Genomic DNA, 12,371 nt, shown 5'->3' on the forward strand with positions numbered 1-12,371 from the left:
CCAGTTTGTAGGATGCTGTCATGTTCAGAAATCGGTCCATTATAAAGTTAGACACTAGGTGGCAATAGAAATCCCCCTAACTGGATAAGCTTTGGTCTTTGTCTATTACATTGAAATAGTTTTTCTCTGATTGACTTCAAGAGTTGCATAGAGAAATTAGAAGCAGGAAAATAATGATACTTTTATTGCTTCTGTCTCAGCACGATTGTCCTTTTCCTTTTAAAGAAAAATTGTATTTTGAGTGAAACAAAGTATTTCATCTATGGGTCACAAGATTGAGAAAACAAATTCAGGAGATTCGTTATATATACTTAGGATATGTATATTTAGTTATGGAGAAGTATTGACTTATTTGTTCATGAATGCTAATAAATGGGTCATCATTTTATCATACAAAGTTGAGATGCGTGCTCTAGCACACACATCTGAACGTGGAGCATGATATCAGTACAATATTCTAACGTGAGGGTTTGGCAGCGCTCGGGCATAACATTTCCAGTAATGTGACAGTTTTCCTGAAAGCAGTGAATTAATTTTCAACAAACATAAACTTTTCTTAAAATCTGACAACTTAAAGGAAGGGAAACATTTTAAGAAGGAATATAAATTTAATATAATTATTCATTAATAAGATCGACAAAATCTCTGCTGGAATGTCTTCCAATTGTTACATAAATGACAGTCAGGGAGAAAGAAAGGCAGGGAGCTTGAGTAATGAGGAGCCAATCAGAATACATCTTACAAGCTTGGCTGCCTTTTCTTTTTCAACAGTTTTTCTAGTAACTGTGAACTACAAACAAGAGCCTGACCACCCCTTTATTTCAGGCATGAGTTTTAAGAGCAAAATTTGACATATAGGGCCTATCGCCTTAAGCTCCTCGTTAGTGTCAGATACGCTGTTTGTTTGTTTATTTATTTATTTATTTATTTATTTATTTATTTCACATCACTTGAGATTAGTTGAGCTGGAAGGAGTGTTCCAGGTAATATGATAAAATATATTTTTTTGCCTACCAATTAAAAGTTGTTTTCACAATTTTTTTCTCCCAGTATTAACTGATGACTCTTGAGACTAATTTTCAGAATACATGTTCTCAGTTTATTAGGGTGAAACTTATTTCAGATTAACATAGCCTAAAGACTCTCTTAAATGTATAATTCTATACATTGTATGATTCTTGATTGGATCCTGAATTTGAAATTAAATCCACAAAGCATCAAGGAAGGGCTGTATGTAATTAGATAACACATTTCTTGGGGATATGATGATATTATGGTTTTATAGCAGAGTGTCCATTTCAGGGAAGTTTTAAATATCAGCGGAAAAAAAGATTTCTCTCTTTCTCTCTCTTTTAATTTTCCTATCATAAAGAGAAGGAGAGAGGAAGATACATGAAGCAAAATATTTAAAAATGGCTGTTTGAAGGTATGTTGGTATTCTTTGCATGTTCTATTAATATTCCTGGGGGTTTTGTATTTTTCAAACTAAAAATCTAGAATAACAAATGTCAGTCATTCATCTATTGAAGCACACTACAAAAAATAAATTTTTGCTATTCTTTCTTACTTGCCTGAAATGAATCTATCACTTAGATGTACTGCCTTCCAGTTATTCTCTTAATGTATTTACTTGATTTCTTACGGTTGATGGGTTCTGTCTTATAGATAACAATGATACTTGTTCTTTGAATAGATTATAGGCTTGAACAAGGAAAGATGCTGATATTTTACTAAGAAAACAAGTCACTTCTCCCCTAGTCCCAGCTGTGCTGAGCTGAACAGTCTTCCAGGCTGAGTCATCCATTCTCACTGCAAATCGAAACTATGTTTCTAAAATCGAATTTTCTAACCCAAAACAGAGCTTCAGACCCCTGTGCCCTGTCTTGTTTTATTGAGTTATCAGCTAAAGAGTTTTCCCATGGAATGCGTCTCTGTAACAATTTAAATGTCAATAAACAACTTAAAGTGAAATTATTTTAGAAACATGGACCGTTGATGCCGAGACCTCTAGGAAATCACACAAGCGACGGAAGCAGCCAGCTTCGTAGAATTTGTATTAAGCTGTCAATGCTGTTTTCTTCTTAGTGTTTCACATCACTCAATAAAAGAAGTCAACACACAAAAATATGCTTTAGATATGCATATCGTGAAGAAAGGAAAGTGTGTTTGTTACATTAGCAAAATATTGGAACACACAAAAAATCTAAATCTGTTTCAGCCTTTTCAGAAGTTAATAGGAATTCAGCATCTGCCATGTGTCTTCTGGATGGAATCAGAGAAGTAAAAAAAATATACATTTTAGCTTTACTTTCTCAAGTTTGCAGTGTATGCTTAAAAACAATGTATCACACCACTCATTTGCTAATCACATTATTGTTTAGTAATTTTAAAAACTACATTAGCTCATAAACATATTAGTGCTTGGGACCATATTAAAATTATTTCTAAACATGTCAATGCTTAGAGTCATTTAAAAACCATGGCATTTACATAAAACAACAGGCTTCTCAGCCAGACCCACGAAACTGCCTGTCTTAAACATAGTATTTTTACACTTTAATGACTGCATCATTTTTTTGTATTTCTTTTCCAGAAAAAAATTGAAGAAGTCCCGCTCTGTCAAGGTCCTGTTACACAGTGGACGCTAAATGCGTTGAGGAGCGGTCTACCCAGTTGCCGTTTGATCTGCCGGAGGACAGCATTTTTAATAACCCAAAACGTATCTGTTTTACACATCAGGTATAAAGATTATCATGGTAATAGGATGCAAATGGTGAATTAAAGACAATGAAACTTAAGGATGCAACTTGGAGTGATTTGAAGCACACACTTTCGATCGTATTTAACAGCTGATACTGAAAGGTGTCCTGTAAGGAGCTTTCATATTTTAGAAACCACAAGTCGGTCTCATGTCACCGCTTACTCTTTAGATGGTACGGATCTGTGTAAGAATGGAGGAGAAAAGGGACCACTACTGCGTTGCCGCAGGAGAGGAGGGAGAAGGTTTACAGGCAGCTGTTTGCCAAAGAGGGGAGGTTGTGATTTGTCCCTTCCCGATGAAAAGCAAACCTAAAATTCCAAGGGGTGGAAGGCTACTTTCTGATTTTTCTAGAATCTAGAATCGAGACAGGGAAATTATGTGTTAGAGGAGATGCAGGGTTATTGTTTTCTTCTCTGCTTTTAAGCAGGTCATAATGTCTGTCTTCAGTCGTTAACAGTGTCCGGTATCCTGATCCGCACCCACAACGTCCCCGTGACTCAATGACTGCTTCCTGCACACTTTGCTGCCAAGCCACACGCTGCCCCTTACACATGGTACACGCGGCAGGCTGGAGGGGCACACAGGTGGGGTTTCTTTCTGCCCCTCTATGTGGTGATGCCTTGCTTTCCTGTGAGTGGTTTCCTAGAGAACACTGTCAATTGAGGAGCAACTGAGATCGAGTCTTAGTTCTGGCCCCGCTTTGATCTGAATTTGTTATCAGGGACTTCAGAAGTCCAGCAGATTGTTGAGAATCAGCTTGTAAACGCTAGGTCGAGAACTGTCATGCCAATTTTTCTTTTTGTAGTTTTAACCTTGGGATCTCCATGGAGGTCACACACTCGCTGCCCATATGTTACATTTTTCCTTCTTACAGAGCAGAGGCAAACTGCCCTACATTTCAGGCAAAAATAGAAACAGGAAGGCTTTGAAAAGCATTTGGCTTGCTTATTAGAAGTCGGAACTCTTTGCAAACTGTCTATTTTGAAATGCTTGAGGAGATGAAAGACGGTGATTATAGATAAGGCAGCAGATTGGGGGAAATGGCAGCTTTGGGTGCCTTTTGGGGAGTGTAGTTGGGAATTAACCACGCCGTTTTTAGCATTCCCTTTTCTCATTTCAGACCTGGCTTCCTTTCCAGGCTCACCCTTGCTGCCAGCCAATATTTATTGTGCCTTTACTATGTGCGTAGCTACACGACACACTAAGCACATACTTTGTCAGTGATTTTCCCTAATCCTCTGCACTACCAAAGTTTATTCTCACAATCAATTCTTACTACGGACTGTTCCCCAAGGAACAAAAATATTTCTACAAACCCAACCGGTTTGACTAGGCTCCAAGCAAGACAGATTTCAGTGACAGAGATCTAATAGATCATGATACTGAGATCACGATATATTATTTATTTATCTATTTTGAGATAGGGTCTCCTATGTAGCCCTGGTTGGCCTAGAGCCCCCTAGGTCTGTGTGTGCGTGTGTACACAAATGCACACACACATGTGCCTGTGGGGTGTGTGTGTGCGTGGGTGGGGCACATCTATGCCACAGTAAACATGTGGAAGTTTGAGGAACACTTTCAGGGCTCAGTTCTCACCTTCCGCTGTGGGTTATAGGACTTGAACTCAGATCATCATACTTGGGTAGCAACTGCCTTTACCGCCAAATCATCTCACTGGCCTGAAAGTATAACTCACGAACTAATCAAGGATCCCTGGGACTTCCTCTGGGTCTCTGGGTGCCTTATTATTTGGTTCCTCTGTCTTCTTTTATCGTTATCAGTCGGAAAGGGAAGGGAGTAGAGTTTTCTTAAATAGCATATCTTTAGTTAATTAAATGAACTCTCTTTCCAGAGCCTCTTCAACTCACCAAGATGAAAAGCAACCCCAGGTTTCTGCTCTTTGCACAACACATTAGACCATACAAAGTACATTACCTTTTCCAAAGATAAAGTTAGAATATACAGCCATCACAGTGACCTCGTAACGCAACAGAAAGAGCAGTCATATTGTGCAATCAGGTTGATGATTATGTTTTATGTGTTCATTGTGGCCTCCTGGGGCATGGCAGCTGTGTGTCCCACAGTTGTGAGAAAAAATATCTACATATTAGTGAAATTGAAAATAGAAAACATTTATCCATAGGGAAAGTAGATTTCGCTAGAAATGGAAAATGAAGGCAATTGTTTTCCTGATAGAACCCCAGGTCGCCCTTGGTACGCTGGTGACTGACAGTGACTTTGCCTCACCTGTCTGAGAAGCTGCGTGTCCTGCAGGGGTGGAGGCTCTGCTGGTTGACTGAAGCTTGGTTTTTGGCTTTCTGTACATTACTGCTTTTGAACATCCCTCCCCCAACCCAGTTGAAGAAGTCAGTGATTGACTTCCTTATGTTATTTTTATCTTTTTGTTTTTACTTTACATCTATTAAAAACATTGGACTGCTTTATTCACGTTTCATGTTTATAATTGGATTTTTGTTATCATTTAAGTCCTCCAACTTATTCAGACATTTATTTTGCATTTCCTTTTGCAAAATTTCTCAGTTTTATTGCAGTAACCCATACTGCTCCCCCTCGTGTACCCCCAGTTCTAAGTTAATACACTTGAAAGTCTCTCGGTGTGTGACATCCATTGTCTTCTTGCCTAGCACGAGGTTCCAGTCACTTTATCTCACAGCGAATGAGAATTTCATCTTTCAAAGGGGATGAGAATGAGAATTTTAGGAAAAGGAGGTGAAATCCTGACGCATTTGAAAGGAGAGATCCAAATTTAACATCCCGCTTTTGCGTTTTGTTCAGGACACACACAGTACATTAGGAACAACAGTCCATGCTCCCGATGTAACACGAAGCTCCACGGGGCCTATGTGCAGAGATTCTTTAGAAAGTGGTAGGCAGGCTGTTGCCAGATAAATCAGTTCTGACAAAAATTAAAAAAAAATGATCCAAGAAGTTTAATAAAAATGAGCTTTACTTTACAGGTTATTAAGAGTAGCATGATCCAAATTAGAAGGATGAGAGAAGAAATATTCAAGAAATAATTTCACTTTTCATGCCCTCTTCTGCTTTCCTTATTAATCATTATATTAGTATTTGAAAGAGGAAGAAAGTTATAATATTTTTGCCATACTTTCTCCCTTTTAACTGGAAATCATCTATGATTTCACATTGGAAACATTTATAATAGAAAAGAAACCCAATATCTAATATAAAGTGAAATGCAATTAAAATAAAAAAGGAGAATCTAACACATATCTTGGCTAAATACAGATTTAATTCTTACATACTTTTAAGCCTACTTTCTTTCTTTCTCTCTCTCTGGTTAATTTTATCTTTTAAAACCATGGTTGAATTTTGTAAAGATTGTGTTTCGAGTTTATCTTTCCTGATTGTATTCTAACTAGTTACTTTCAGTTAAAATTGACTATTCTAAAAATTGACTTTCATAAACTTTACATTTTGATTTTCTATGAGAGAGATGGGGAGAGAAAAGGAGGGAGGGAGCGAGTGCAAAAAAGAAAATAAATGTTCTTCATTAACAGAATTCTGGCCTGATCTTCTTTGTAGCACGGCAATGCAGTTGTCTTACGTGTCTTATGTCCCGCGACCTGTTTCCTTCACTGCAGTTCAGACTGTAGTGTACGTTTTTGGTTCCCAGACCAGCGGTGACCGGCCCTTCCCCATCCTCGAGAGAGGTGTGCAGACTTGCACACGGAGCTTATTTCCACAGTGTGCAAGGGAAGAAGGGCTTGTGGAAACAGCTGCAGTGAGCGATCAAGGCTTAGTTCTCCGGGGGGTATGGAGAAGGCTGCACCGCTTGCCTCTTGAGCTGCAGAATGCTTGAGGAATATGGTTTCTCTTTTGGTCTTTTCTAAGTCCTTAAATTTAACAATTTGATAAAGTATCTAGAAAGTGTTAATAACAAGCAAGTCCTGTAAAAGGTTGACATCTTACAATGGGGGCAAGTGGAAACGGTGACACTGAATTGAAATAATGACTTGGATTTTTTTTTTTAAATGGAGGCCTATTGTAAAACTTAAAAAAAAAATAAGAACACTTTCAGGCCAAGAAATCATACCATGTCATTCAGATTTGCCTTTCCCCTCCTACTTATTAATTAGAGATGCATTGTGACCAAATGGGGTAGACTGTGCTTTCATTCATAAGCAGAGAGTCAAGAAAAAAAAAGTTTAAACATTTTCCTTAAATGTTAACAGCAAAGCATTTTCGTGTACAGGTAGACGTTGGCTTGAAAAAAGAAAGGCATTGCTCCCATAGTTACTGACGTTGGGAGCGAGCATGTTGGAGTTGAACTAAGGGAATTTTCCAGACGTCATTCTGAGCACAAGAACTAAGAATGTGCTTCTGAGTGGCACACACTTGCTGCGTGAGTTTTGCCTTACAACTCATTTTCTGCTGGACTAACGTGGCCTGTGACTTGAGCATACAGAGTTCCTGTCAAGAGGAACTGTGCTCATTCTTTTCAAGCACAGACTAACTGGAAGTTACACCCAGCTTAGCAGTAATTATTGACTGTCCCCAAAGAAAGAAAGCACTGACGTTTTCATCATGAAGGAATCTTTATTAATTTAAAATTTTTCCAAAGACATGAAAGTACTGATAAGATCTTCTGGACCCTTGTGGAGAAAATCCCAGGTATCTCCAATGCTTCTGACCATTTTCTAGATTACCATGAGCACTTGACCTCATGGCACGCTGCTGCAATACAGTTTTTCTTGACGCGACACATTATCAGACTGTGTCAAATCCCAACCCCTGAATATCACCTTACGTGGTAAGGGTCAACTTGGATGAGATTTCTTTCTGTCTCTAAAGAACTGTGGGGATATCAGGACATTGAGGAACTGTTTTCAGGAACGAAATGTTTTTGATGAAGCTAATCTGGTTTTGATATTTATCTTTGGATGCATTTCTCTCAAATTTGATTTGCCCAATAGCTCGGGGGATGGGTGGCAGAAGCTTACTCGCTTTAGTTAATAGGCGAGATGAAAAACAGCAGCACCTAAAACAGGAAAAGATGGTTTTCAAAAAATTCACATTGTAATTTATCACCAATATTGTAATGATCAAGTCTCAAAATTAGAGTCTAACTGGACTAATCTATCTCTGCCTAATCATTTCCAAAACCGAATGCCACACCACAGTGAATCCGCAGCTACCCACTAACTAACTATACATGAAGGGAGTGTTCAGATGATGGCGCTTTAAGGTTTAGTCAGGGAAAGCCCCTACTACTTGTCGCTGTGTGTTATAACTTAGGAGCAAAAATGAACCAAAGTTAGCAAGGGAATTCTTCAAAAGAAAATACTAAAAATATTCCTTTAAAAACACAGAGTAAAAGCTGACATCTTCAAAAGAAAAGTGACACTTGGCAAAGCCCCAGTCTCTGTGTTGATGTGTCAGCTATGTTTTAACTCTGATACTTTCTCTTCTTCTTCTTTGAACAAATGACTAAACCTGGACCCTGCATTTCTTGGGCCAAGACATCATCTTTTATGACACATTTCTACACAAACATACTCCCGCCAAGGTCATCACTCACCTTCTTAAACACCAAAGGATCACAAGCCAACATTTTAATTTACGGAACAAATTTCTACGTGGGACCCAAAGATACGGTGCTCCTACTGAAGACTGCTGCTGGACAGAGGGAACATATGGAGTGACTCAAGGCACTTGCAGATTCTTTTATTTTTTGCCCATGCATTTACTCTCGCATTCTTGCTCCCTCTTAACCTCTCTCCTCTTTGCAATGGTTGTAAACAGTGCCAGTGGTCGCTCTGCTTGGAAAAGCTCAAGGGGTTGTTCAAAAACACCATGTTGGAATGGTGGGTCCTTGCTGTAACAGCAGGAAGGAAAAATATGCTTATGAACAAACACATTTCTTTTAATTGCTATGCTTCATCAAAAATAGTTGGGACCACGGGCACATGCAGGGGCCTCTGAAGTTAGGAATAAGACAGTGTTACTAGCTGCTGGTTCAAAAAGCTTCACTGTTTAAAAATACTACCGTGAGCAACTTTGTTTCCTAAACAGATTTTCATTTTCATATGCATTTGAAAGTATGTCGCCAGAAATATCTTTGATCTCTTTCCTTTCTTGTCTGGTTTGTTTCTCCCCCCCCCCTCCCTCCTACTCTTCTCCCTCTTCTCCCTCCTCTTTTTCCTCTCTCTCTTTTCCCTCCTCCCCTTCCTTTCCCCCTCTCTCCTCTCCCTCTTCCTCCTTTCCCTCCTTCCCCCCCTCCCTCCTCTTTCTGCAGTCCCTCCTTCTCCCCTCCTCACCCTCCTACTCTTCTCTGCCCTCTCTCCTCTCCCTCTTCCTCCTTTCCCTGCTCCTCTCCATCCTCCAACTCCTCTGCCTCTTCCTCTCCCTCTTCTCCTTTGTCTCCCTCTTTCCTCCCCTCCTCCTTTCCTTCTCCCTCTTGTCCCTCCTCTCCCTTCTCCCCCTCCTCTCCCTCCTCCTCTCCCTCTTCCTCCTCCTTTACCTCTTCTCCCTCTTTTCTTTCTCCCTCCTCTCCTTTCACCATCTCTCCCTAATCCTCCTCCTCTCCCTCATCCTCCTCCCCTCCTTTCTCTCTGCATCCCTCATCCCCCCCCCAAAAAAAAACCTCTACATTGAAGGGAATCTTAAAAAGAAAAGGAAGGGTAATTTGAAAAATAATCAGAATAGAGCAGAGAATACCAATAAAAAACAGAATGTCTGTGTAGGAATGAAGAGAAAAATATTACAAAAAAAGTTTACTAAGACACATTATCAATCATCCTTTGGCATATTTGTTGTGGGATTATTCAAAATTATGTCCCAAGTTTCCAAACATATGATAAGTGTTTTCATGCCCTAAATAATTTTCTTTCATGAAGATGGATGGCTAAAATATTCGAGTATTTGTCTTAGTTGACTAAGGAAACTTTCTGGAAGATGTCTAAGCTGTGTGTGTGTGTATTCTTTATTACCTTCTTGATTCTGTCCCAATGTCTTTCAACCATACATACTTCCTTCTTGCTGAGATTATCTGTATTTATTCTTTCATCATTTATAAAATAAAGGGGCAGAAAAATAGTTTCATTTTCTTTGCAGTGGCAGGTATTGGGGATCCATCCCAGGGCCTCATGCCTGCTAGGAAAGTGTTCTAACATTGATCTACATTCAAACCTAAACATTTTTGCACAAGTAACATAATTCCAATAGAGACAGAAGATTCTGTTGTTTTTTTTCTAACTTTAATTTGTAATGGATGAGAAAAATACAGTGCCTTTTTTTGTTTTTCAAACAGAAGACCTAGTTTATATCCATCCATTCAATCACTACTTCCCGTACATGTATTAAGTTTCTGTTGTGATGCAATCATTGACACATGAGAGCTTCATTTTAAGTACCTCTATTAGGATCATGTCTTAGGTTTTTAGCTTTCTCGCGGTTGCCTGGTATTTATATTAACTTGTTCTCAGCTTTTATGTGATTTCCAATTGTATCTTGTATGTTTTTTTAAAGAAAGAATTATTTTTAACACTCTCTGTTGACAAGTAGAAGCCTGGGAACTGTTACTAGGTTAAAAACATATTAAATAAATATATTTGGTATGGCTATGTATACTACAGCTGTTCAGGAAATACATGCTAATATTGGAATATTGAAAGTTTTTAGATGTTATCCAGTCATGCACACAATTTATTATTTCTATTCCAGTATTTCACATTTAAAAATTGAAAAAATTCTTTTAGAGACATTTACTGATACCATTCCAGACCCTTGTGGGGCTGCTGGGTTCACTTAAGTAAGCATTACCCAGAAGACAAGCATGGGGTCAGAAGAGACTTGTGAGCCTTGGGGACACCGCACCTCATAATCACAGTCATTCTAAGGTTGTCCTGGGCATCCAGCCCTTGCCTGTCCCATGCAGCCACTGGCCTGCTTAATCAGGAAGATCACAGAGGAAAGGAGGAGTGAAAGCAGAGCATTCATTGGCTGCCTCCCCGTGGAGTGGGCATCTGCCCAGGCAGGGGCACCTGAAAGGTAGAGTTGATGAAGGACAAAGGAGAGAAAGCAGTGAAGGTGACTCAAAGTGACCAAGGTCAAAATCAGACCTCAGGGTTCATCAGGATTAATTCAGTGCCTGTATCAAAGCCCTTTCACTGGATCAAAGGGGGATCAAAATCTGTGGGGAGAAAACAGACTTGTCATGGAGTTGGAGAAACTTTGAAACAGCGATGGTGTCTCCCAGGTCTCCCACCTCACTCACTCAGCTTCTGTTTTGTTTGTTTTCAGACGTGGTCTTACTGTGTTGCTCGATTGCTCTCGTGGCTGTAGTGACACTGCATTTATATTTTAATAAATAAAGCTTGCCTGAAGTTCAGAGAGTAAAACAGCCATATTGGCCAGACTTAGAGATCAGGCCGCAATAGCACACACCTTTAATCCCCGTAGCCACATTAGTTTGCCATAAAAACTGGGCTGTGCATGCCTTTAATCCCAGTGGTGTGTGTTTATAATCCCAGAACTAGAGAGGATTATAAAATGGGAGGAGATAACTTTCAGGTACTGTCTCATTCTGAGGTTTCCTGGAGACAGGATCACCATTTTCTAACTGAGGTCCAGGTAAGAGCCAGTGGCTGACTGCTTTGCTTTTCTGATCTTTGGGTTGAACCCTAAAATCTGTCTCTGAGTTTTTATTAATCATGTTTCAGATGACTGTCTTAATTTCTTATCCCCTTACCTTAGCCTCCTAAGTATCAAGGTTACAGGGGTGCATCACCACCACACACTAGTTGTATAAAAGCATAATCTTTTTAAAAATTTTTTAAATTTTATTGATTTTTATTGAGCTCTATATTTTTCTCTGCTTCCCTCTCTGCCTCTCTCTCCTCCCCTTCAATCCTCTCCCAAGGTCCCCATGCTCCCAATTTACTCAGGATATCTTGTCTTTTTCTACTTTCTATGTAGATTAGATCTATGTATGTCTCTCTTAGGGTTCTCATTGTGGGGATTTCTTAGAAAATTAGGAAACAACCTTCCTCAAGACCCAGTAACACCACTTTTGGGTATATATCCAAAGGATGCTAAGTTGTACCACAAGGACAGGTGCTCAACTATGTTCATAGCAGCGTTGTTTATCATAGCAAGAACCTGGAAACAACCTAAATGCCCCTCGACCAAAGAACGGATAAGGAAAATATGGTATATTTACACAATGGAGTACTACACGGCAGAGAAAAATAATATCTTGAATTTTGCAGGCAAATGGATGGAGCTAGAAAACATCATTTTGAGTGAGGTAACCCAGATCCAGAAAATGACAGTTATCACACGTACTTGCTCATAGTGGTTTTTAAACATAAAGCAAAGAAAACTAGCCTACAGATCACAATCCCAGAGAAACTAGACACATAATCTTTTTTAAAAGAGAAATTTTGTTTTTGACAAATATATATGCCAGTAGTTAGCAATCCCAAGAGAGCTAACAGACAAAAAGGCTGTATCATTTAAGGCCTAAACTGACAACACAGGATTAATTCGAAAGAGCCCCCTTTCCCTGGAGAGAAGGTGGGGAAAATTGTGGAGGAAAGGAGACTGAGTAAGTCTCTGTCTTTGAACA

This window comes from Microtus pennsylvanicus, chromosome 9, assembly GCF_037038515.1.
Source record: "Microtus pennsylvanicus isolate mMicPen1 chromosome 9, mMicPen1.hap1, whole genome shotgun sequence".
In the NCBI taxonomy this organism is placed as follows: Eukaryota; Metazoa; Chordata; class Mammalia; order Rodentia; family Cricetidae; genus Microtus; species Microtus pennsylvanicus.